This window comes from Anas platyrhynchos, chromosome Z (genome assembly GCF_047663525.1).
Source record: "Anas platyrhynchos isolate ZD024472 breed Pekin duck chromosome Z, IASCAAS_PekinDuck_T2T, whole genome shotgun sequence".
Taxonomy (NCBI): domain Eukaryota; kingdom Metazoa; phylum Chordata; class Aves; order Anseriformes; family Anatidae; genus Anas; species Anas platyrhynchos.
In genome coordinates this window covers 51,955,369-51,963,628 of record NC_092621.1, presented here as the reverse complement: position 1 = coordinate 51,963,628, position 8,260 = coordinate 51,955,369, and the positions used below count along the sequence as shown (strand labels likewise).

At 47.8% G+C, this 8,260-nt stretch overlaps 1 long non-coding RNA gene across 1 annotated transcript; it reads left to right on the top strand.

Annotated features, from left to right (window-relative positions):
- The first annotated feature begins 2,626 nt into the window (after positions 1-2,626).
- LOC106015087 (uncharacterized) lies at positions 2,627-5,306 on the top strand. The gene is made up of 2 exons (XR_001186859.5): positions 2,627-2,923; positions 3,488-5,306. It is a non-coding gene; the product is annotated as an uncharacterized lncRNA (long non-coding RNA).
- Positions 5,307-8,260: the final 2,954 nt, after the last annotated feature.

The following is an 8,260-nucleotide window of genomic DNA, read 5'->3' as shown; positions in this document are numbered from 1 at the left end:
AGGCTGATCACAGTGGTAAGGCAGCTGTCTATTTCCATGCACTGTTCCTTACTTGCCATTAATGTTTAAACATTAATGTTTTTCTGAGGATGAAAAAGTGTTTAAAACAAGTACACAGGCTGCTAAGAGCACTAAAGGCATTGGCATGTCAAGGTGATGGCTTTGAAACCACAGTGGCTCTTAAAACTATTAGGGCATAGCAATTTCTCCTTATTTTCTATGGCTTGCTTGTTGTTTATTCTTCTGCTGGCCTACCAAATAATGGATGGCATTTCTGTTGGAAATTATAAAAGCGTCCCTTGGGATAAAGTCATACTCATAATTTTTGTTAATGTCTGATGTAGGAAAGAAACTATGGCAATAGATATGGTGTTCAATCACACTGCAGCTGTAAGGACTTGGTCCTTACAGCTCTTCCGTGCCCCAATCCAAACAAAAGAGCAGGACAGCTACAGGACGAGGCCACCATGCTGTGGTGATGCCATGGTGGGTAATGCCCATTGAGCAGGGGGAGAAATGCAGGACCCACCATGGAGCCTGCCCCAGCCACTTCCTCTCGTGAGCCACCCCCCTCCTACCTCGCAGGGGTGAATTACTCATGCGTGCTGGTGGGTGGCACCCAGCCCTCTTCATAAATAAGCCATGATGTGCTTGGAAGTCCCCCGCACCCACCGAAAGTTGGCATAGGCAAAGCAGCTGACGGCTGGTACTGAGAACGTTTTCCCAATTAAAAACCGGAGGAACACTCATGACCCCTCTGCAGTGACATGACTTCCAGCACTGACATCATCCCTGCTTTCAGAGTAACTTCTGCCTTTGCCACATGGATTTGTTTAAAGAAACTGCTTTCAGTAATATTTGCCCCAGCAAGTGTTTTCTTTTCTATTTTTTTTTTTTTTGGGGGGGGGAGTGGGGATGAGGGAGGGGGAGGGGAGGGTTAGAGAAGCAAACACTGAGCAACAACAACAACAAAACCACAAAGCTCAGGTAGGCCATAGTCTTGCATGGCCTCAGTCATTTGCATGCTGCCCATGAGAGAAGCTCATTGCTGTTGCTGGAGCTGGGCAGCGATGGAAGCGTTTTCTAAGAGTGCCTGCTGCTGCCCTAGCTTTGTCCCAGTGAAATCGGTTTTAAGGGCAGAGAGAAACAGATGTGAAAATCCCACCCAAAAAGGGACTGTTGTTTGTGGATCCGGATGACCCACAGCAACCACATCTATCGTGCCGATCTCCAGAGGCATTGTCTTGCAGTGGCTGCTAGTGCTGGAGGGAAGAACCCCGGCCTGTCACCAGAGGCACTGCCTGCAAACACACTCCTCTCCTTGGGTGTTCAGGGCCTGATCCGTCTCAACAAATTCGGTTGGAGCTGCTCTGTGGGTCTGCACCAGCAGACCCAAATCCCCACATGGACCGGAGCACTTGTCCTGGCCATCTACATCACTTTATTGCCAGCACAGGCCCTGTTGACATGCAGGCCTGCTGCCAGATCGTCCTCTCCAGACAATGCCCAGGCACAGCTTGGCCAGGGGTGGCTCTCAGGGGGAACACGATTATGAGGAGAGAGGCGTGGCTGGGTGCATGGACATGTGCTGTGCCGTGCCACTTACTATAGAGACTGCAGAGGATGTGACTGACCACCGCGGAGGTGGCTTTCGGGGAGGGGTTCAGGTGTTCAAAGAAACAGGACCATGAAACGTGTTCTGGCAGTGGGCTGCAGATGCATGTCCTGACAAATTTCAGCAAGAGCGCTGGGTCAAGACCCCCTCCCACCCACCGTCAGCATCCAGAAGCTCTCTTGCATGTCCTGCCTTGGGGCTTTCACTTGCCAAAATATTTATTTCCTCTCCTCCCTGCTCATTGCTCCCGTTAGCAAAGTTCCAGCGGACAAAGCAGAGACCATCCCAGACCTCTGTTTGACAAGTGTTTGTAGCACAGCTTTTCCAGAGGCTTGCCGAGGAAAACAATCTGAGTACATTATTATTATTATTATTTTAAAGTATCAGATATAATACACTACCCTCTTTTGAAGGCCCTTAATCCTCCCTAGGAGTTTTTCACTTGGGTCTCAAGTTCCTTCTGTCAGTGCTTCAAGTTTGTTTGGATGCCTAACCTGGGCTGAGTTAAACTGCATGAACACTCAAAAACAATTACAGTTCCTGTCCCGAGGACCCTTTGTTCTAATTACAAAAACTCCAGGAGGCTACAACAGATCTGTCAGCTGAGGCTGGGAATACAAACTCGTTTTCTAGCCCCCCCCCCCCACTCCCCCAACCTCTTTCCCCCCTCCTTCTTCTCTAATAATCAGGGAGGTGGGGAGGCGGAAATCTCAGCAGGAACAGATTGAAGACATTAACATTTGGTTGGTTTTGTATTGTTCTTTAGTGAGACCGCAACTTATGAGGCTGTTTTAATAAATGTCTGGTCAGAGGCCAATCAAAAGCTGCCAAAATGGGTGTAGGGAAGCCTGTTTCCCACACAGTCTGCTCCTTCCCACCCCAATCATTGGAAATAAGGTCTAATAACGAAACGCCTTCATTTCCCTCCTTACCTCCTCACTCTCGGGGATTTTGCAGCTTATCATTCCTAGAGAGGAGGAAACCTACTCCCCCCCCCCTTCCCTTCTCCCCCTTCCAGGCAATCTCAGACCATCTTGTTAAACCTTAATGCAACATATGTTGAGGGCAGATGCTCATCTGGTGTAAATTATCCTGGCTCTGCTCAATTCAATGGAGTTCCAGTAATTGCGATCAGCTGAAGGCTGTACCTTTGTTTTATTTACGGTGGTGGAAGGCTGAACCTTTCTGGGTATGGATGTGTGGAGGCTACAAGTTTCATCTGCTTGCTTTCTACCTTTTGTGGGTGGGAAGAGGACACTGGAACGGCTACGTGGTTTTCAGTCTACCTTCACCTGGAAAGCATTATGGGTCAGTAAGTGCAGCAGCTCTGCTTTGTGCTGGTGAACATTTATTGCTCTACAGGTGGGGTGCTAAAGAGCTTGCGTGCTGCTTCACAGATAAAGAGAGAAACCAATGCAGTGTCAGCAGGGGGAAGCAAGCCTGAACTCCCCAAGATGCAGCTCCTGTCGAAAAGGCACTGGGAGGGGCAAATCAGAGGCTTATCAGAGCAAGGCAGGCTGCCTGTCCCTGCTGCTGGCTGAAGAGCTGTGCAGACCTCGATACCAAACCACCAAACTAGCCGTGGCAGCAGGAGGCCCTAAGTGAGGTTTGACCCCCTTGTGCTGGCGTGCTCCTGGAGAGAAAAGGACCTCGAGGGAAATGGAGAGTCTGCAGCCTAGGGACATTTGAAAGCATGGCCAAAGGCAAATTACGGAAATTCAGTGTCATGACCAAAGCCACATAGATGATGAGCTGTGGAGAAGCTGATGCCCTGAGGTGGAGATACCATGAATTATTGTTAGCTCCTGCTAGGAAATTAGGGCTCTGTAACACTGCCATTCACATGACTCAACATCTACTTTTCTCTTTCAGGACACCTGATGGGAGAAGAAAGTCTGTTAACCTATGGATGGGTGACTTTGGTTTGTGCTCGGCTGTCACTGCTACTGGATGAAAAAGAATGCCACTAAAAGAAAACAACTGCAGACTTGAGCTTTGAAATTTAATTACAACAACATGGCAAGCTATGTGTGAAGGAAAAGTTAAGAGAAATGGCTTAAAACATTGAAGATTTTGGAGTTCTTGTTCTCTTTGTAAAGGTGTGATTTGAACAACCTCTTGAAAATGTATCAGTGGAAAATGATCAATAAGAAATAACTCTTCTTGAGGAGTTATAACTACTTACTAGTGTTAAAAATCTGGGGCCAATTAACTTTGTGTGAAACTTTTGTTCTGAAACTCCAAAGCATGTGAAACTTGCTGGATTGTGTTTGCTGCTGAGATTTGGCTGCATGACAACATCCAAGCACACATCCCTGCCTGCCATCCTCTTAGCATGGCCATAGTACAGCAGGATGAAATTATTTAATGCCAAGTGACTCCATGTGCTGATATGATGTCAGCTGGGTTATCCAAACTACAGCTGATGGATGTGTGCTGTGGTGGCAGGGCTGGGCTCCTCCAAAGCAAGGTGTCCCTATGCCCTGTGCCACCAGGGAACCACTCAGTGCCCCAGGGCTTGGTAGATGTCATCTGCTGAATCTGCCAGAAGGTGATCCCTGCCTTCATGCCCCTCCACGAGGGCTTTCAGCTTTCCTGGAGAGGGAAGGATGGCAAAGCAGAAGGCAGGTCCCCCACAGCTGTGCATACCATGGCCTGGGAGCTGATGCTGGAAGGTGTAGGCTTGCATGTAACACCTGATAGCTCCATCACCCTGGTGGCAGCAAGAAAGGGAGGGGGCCTGTGACTGTAGTACCTCAGCCCCCTGGAGGAGGATGTACAAAGGGACAGGTGTCAGCACTGGAGGAGGGCTGTGGTGGTCCTGGTAGATGAATGAGTGGTTTTTACATGGCCAGCCTTGCTTCTCCAGGCAGGGAGACCAGGTAGTGTGGGTTCCCTTGGCCACGTACCCTGTATTCCCACTGCCAGAACCTGAAATGCCACAGCCCAGTGACATGGACATGACTGGAGTCTTGCCTTCCCCCACCAGTCCCTGAAACCTTGGCAGCACTCTGTGAGGCTGGAGGGATCCAGAAGTTTACCCATTTTCCAGAAAAGCTGGGAATTGCTCCAGGAGGCTACAGCATAAGCACCACAGCAGGCATTCGTAAATCCTGGTATCTGCTCTCAGCAGGTTGAATTATCCATCAAGCTCCCATGGCTTCCCCCTGCTGAAGACCATCTTGGTCTACTTCTGGTGTGGGAAGAGTTGGAGATGTGATTGTCTCTCCTCTCTCAGCAAATCAGCAAGGAAGGAAGTAAGGAATCAGCTCCCATCCAGCAGATTTATGCTTAGGACATGTGAAAGTGACTCACAAGATGCTCCTCTGATGCTGAGGAGCAGACTGACATGTAGCAGGGCAGGGTGACACCCCAGCTCTGCCTCTTATACCCAGACGTGCAAAATTATGTTCTCAGTGAAATTGAAAGGAATTTAAGTGCATAATTGGGCATCAGGCCTTTGCTCTTCCTCCTGTGCAGCTCCATATTTATATAAAGTGGGGATAATATTTCCCTGTGTAATAAAGGGTTTACAAGATCAAAGTCCATTTGATGTGAGGGGTTCTCAAATACCCTGTTGTTAAATATTAATGATTGTAGAAGTATTTATGTGGAGGGCTGCTTGTGAGGGTGAAAATTGAGGCTTGAGCTGTTCCTCTCACTAGTCAGTTTTTCAGGATAGTTCCAGTACTTCATTCACCTTGAAAGAATAAACCTAGAAAATATGACAGTAAAACCACAGGCACTTAAAAAATAAAATAAAATAAAATAAAAATATGAAAACCCAGGCAGGTGTAGCCCCTAAACTTTTTCTTTTCTTCATTCCTTGAAATAAACCCACACGATTGCATAAGCAATAAACAAACCCTAAGTCAGTGTCCAGCAATTGTCACAACTTCTCCAAACTGGGTTCTTGTTACATGGGGTCCTGCAATTTCAGAAGGGGCAGTTCTAAGGTAAAACCAGGAGCACTGCTTTGTCCTCTGGCTAACGTTTAACAGGGCTCTGCAGGAGAAACCATCTCAGCCACAATCTCTGTCCCTCGTCACGGTTTATATCTGATTTTCCCCTGCAAGAGGAGAAGGGCCTTCCTTCCAGGCCTTCATTCCAGGCCCTCCTGATGATCCCAGCTGAGGGAGCGGGGACAGGTGATGACATGGGCTGGCATGGCGAGAAGGTTCCTCTCCGAAACACAGGAGTAACCAAACCCAACCATCCTTTGCAGCATCCTCAGCTTCTCCTCGTCTGCACTGCCCTAGCCCCCAGTGGGCAAAGGAAAGCTGAAACTGCTTTGATTTGCATCTCTGCTTTAAAGGCAGGCTGACACTGCTGTCCTTGCAAAATATAATTTTATATATATATATATATATATATATAAATGTGACTCCCAAAAGAAAAAAATATGAAAGAGGCTGCCATTTCTGCTCTAGCCTTGTGGGCTGGATGCTCTTTTAATTTAATTACTTTTAATCAGCAAATGAGACATACATTGTGCTCATCACCCACACTTGCGATTTGGAGAGGAGAGCCTGATGAGGCCAGGAAGGAAAGTGGTGCTGTCCCAGCTGCTCTTTCCTGGGTGCTGAGCATCGTTCCCCAGTACTACCCGCTGCAAAACCCTAAGGTGTGCTGGTGTGCACAGCAAGCCCCCAGCAGGCACTTTGGAAGCTTTGGAGCAAGTGCATCGTTTAGCAGGGATAGTTGTTGCCTTTTGGAAAAAATACCTGCTGGGCTAGAATCAGCGTACTAAAAGAGACAAAAAATCTCACGAACTCTCTGTCTTTTTTGTATTTTTTATTTTATTTTATTTTTTTTTTCTTCTGGGCGTCCCTGGGGCCAGGCATGTATCTGCAGTTGCATCATGCACAGTGTTACTCAGGCCGGGGCCGGTGCTCTCGGCGGCTGACCAGGCTCACTCTGCTTGCGCTGGGATTCCACAGCGGGCCTTAAATATCCCGGTTATTTTTATCCTCCTACGTAATGCAGCCGTGGGCCGTCCCACCGGTGGCAGGGCAACAGCTACACAATGTTTCCCTTTAGTCGGGAAGGGAAATGGAAAGAGGCCAGGCTTCCTGATCACATGGTGCCTGAAGTCAATGAAGAAAATTAGGAAAAAAAAAAAAAAAACAAACTCCTCCCTCCCACTTTTTTTTTTTTTTCTTCTTTTGTAACAAGCTGGTCCAGCTTAACCCTTGGCACAAAACACGTCTAAGAGAGAGCAGCCTGTCGGGATGCAAGCCAGGAAAACATCAGGGGAAAGAAAAAGAAAAAAAAAAAGCAGAAAACCAGAACATAAACACAAGATTGCTGCGGTAATTGGTGGCTCTGAAAAACACTAAGGAAATGTGAGGCTTGTATGAAACATCAGCAGACAAGAAGCGGGGTGATGTCAGACGGCCTTCCAGGATTAGAAACCCTTAAAAGCTCCCGAGCGCGGAGCTGCCTGAGAAAAACGCAGCAGCTCTCCAGAGTGGAAGGAACCGAGAAGGACAAGTTGTGTTAAAAACCTAAGTCGACCATTCATGTTCTCCTGAGGGAAAAGGGAAGAAAGCAGGGTGGACAAATGTACAACCTGTCCTTTAATTAAACGATAGAGTATTTTTTTTTCTTTTCCTCTAACCTCATCTTTGAAGAGGCTGAAGTGTCCGAAAATGTGAAAGCATACACAATCCACACAAACTTGGGCAGCAGATCTTCGGCTGGAGCATGTCCACGTTGCTCCTCTGGCTTGAGATGTTTCTGACAGCTCTGAAATCAGCTTTCTGTGTTCCCCAAAGTTCCCTATGTGTGTACAAAATGTTCACAGAGAGATGGAGCACATAAACATCTTGCTATTTATTAAACAGTTTTCTCTAGTAAAATTGAAGAAGCCATGATTACGCTTCAAAGTGAAAACCTGTTAATTGCTCCTAAAATGATTGTGTTTGCTCTGCTCTGTGTGTGTGTTTGCATGTGTAAAAGGAAGGTGTGTTACTCTTTTCCCCTCCCGTCCTTCCCCACACCATATTTCTGGAGAATTGGAGAATTTAAGATGAAATTTTAATTTGTGCAACTAGTACAACACATCTTGCTACCTTGGGACAAGCTAATCTCAGAGAAAAGTGTACTAAACACCAGGTACTTTTTCTTGCTTAGGAAAAGCACAAGTCTCAGGTCTCTGGTTTATGTCTGATAGCAGTGGATGGAGAGTCAGGATGCATGTCACTCCAGCATCCACGTGGGGAAAAATCACTTTCCCGACCAGTGAAGCCCTGAATTGGTAAGGCAATGAGCACACAGGGCTGCTGTGTGGACCCTCTGCTCCCATCCCTTCACGCTGCAGCAATGCCAGCAGGACAGCTCAGGTGCAGCTGAGCGAAGATGCTGCCTCCTGCTCTGCTTCCTTCCCTACCTCTGCTCCCCAGCACAGCCCTACCAGTCCCTACAAGGCACCTGTGGGGGCTGAGCCCTGCTGCTGCTGGCCACTGCAGGCAAGTAGCGTGGGGCTGAGCATGGCTCTGCAAGGGCTGGAGGGAGAGAGGGAGGCTGTAAGATTGTTCCCCACTCAGCCCCAGGCACCCACCGGCCTCTGCCACGTCCCCATACATCGAGAGAAGATAACGTTGGACTGCTGGATTGTGAACAGATGGAGTGCTTTTCCTCGGC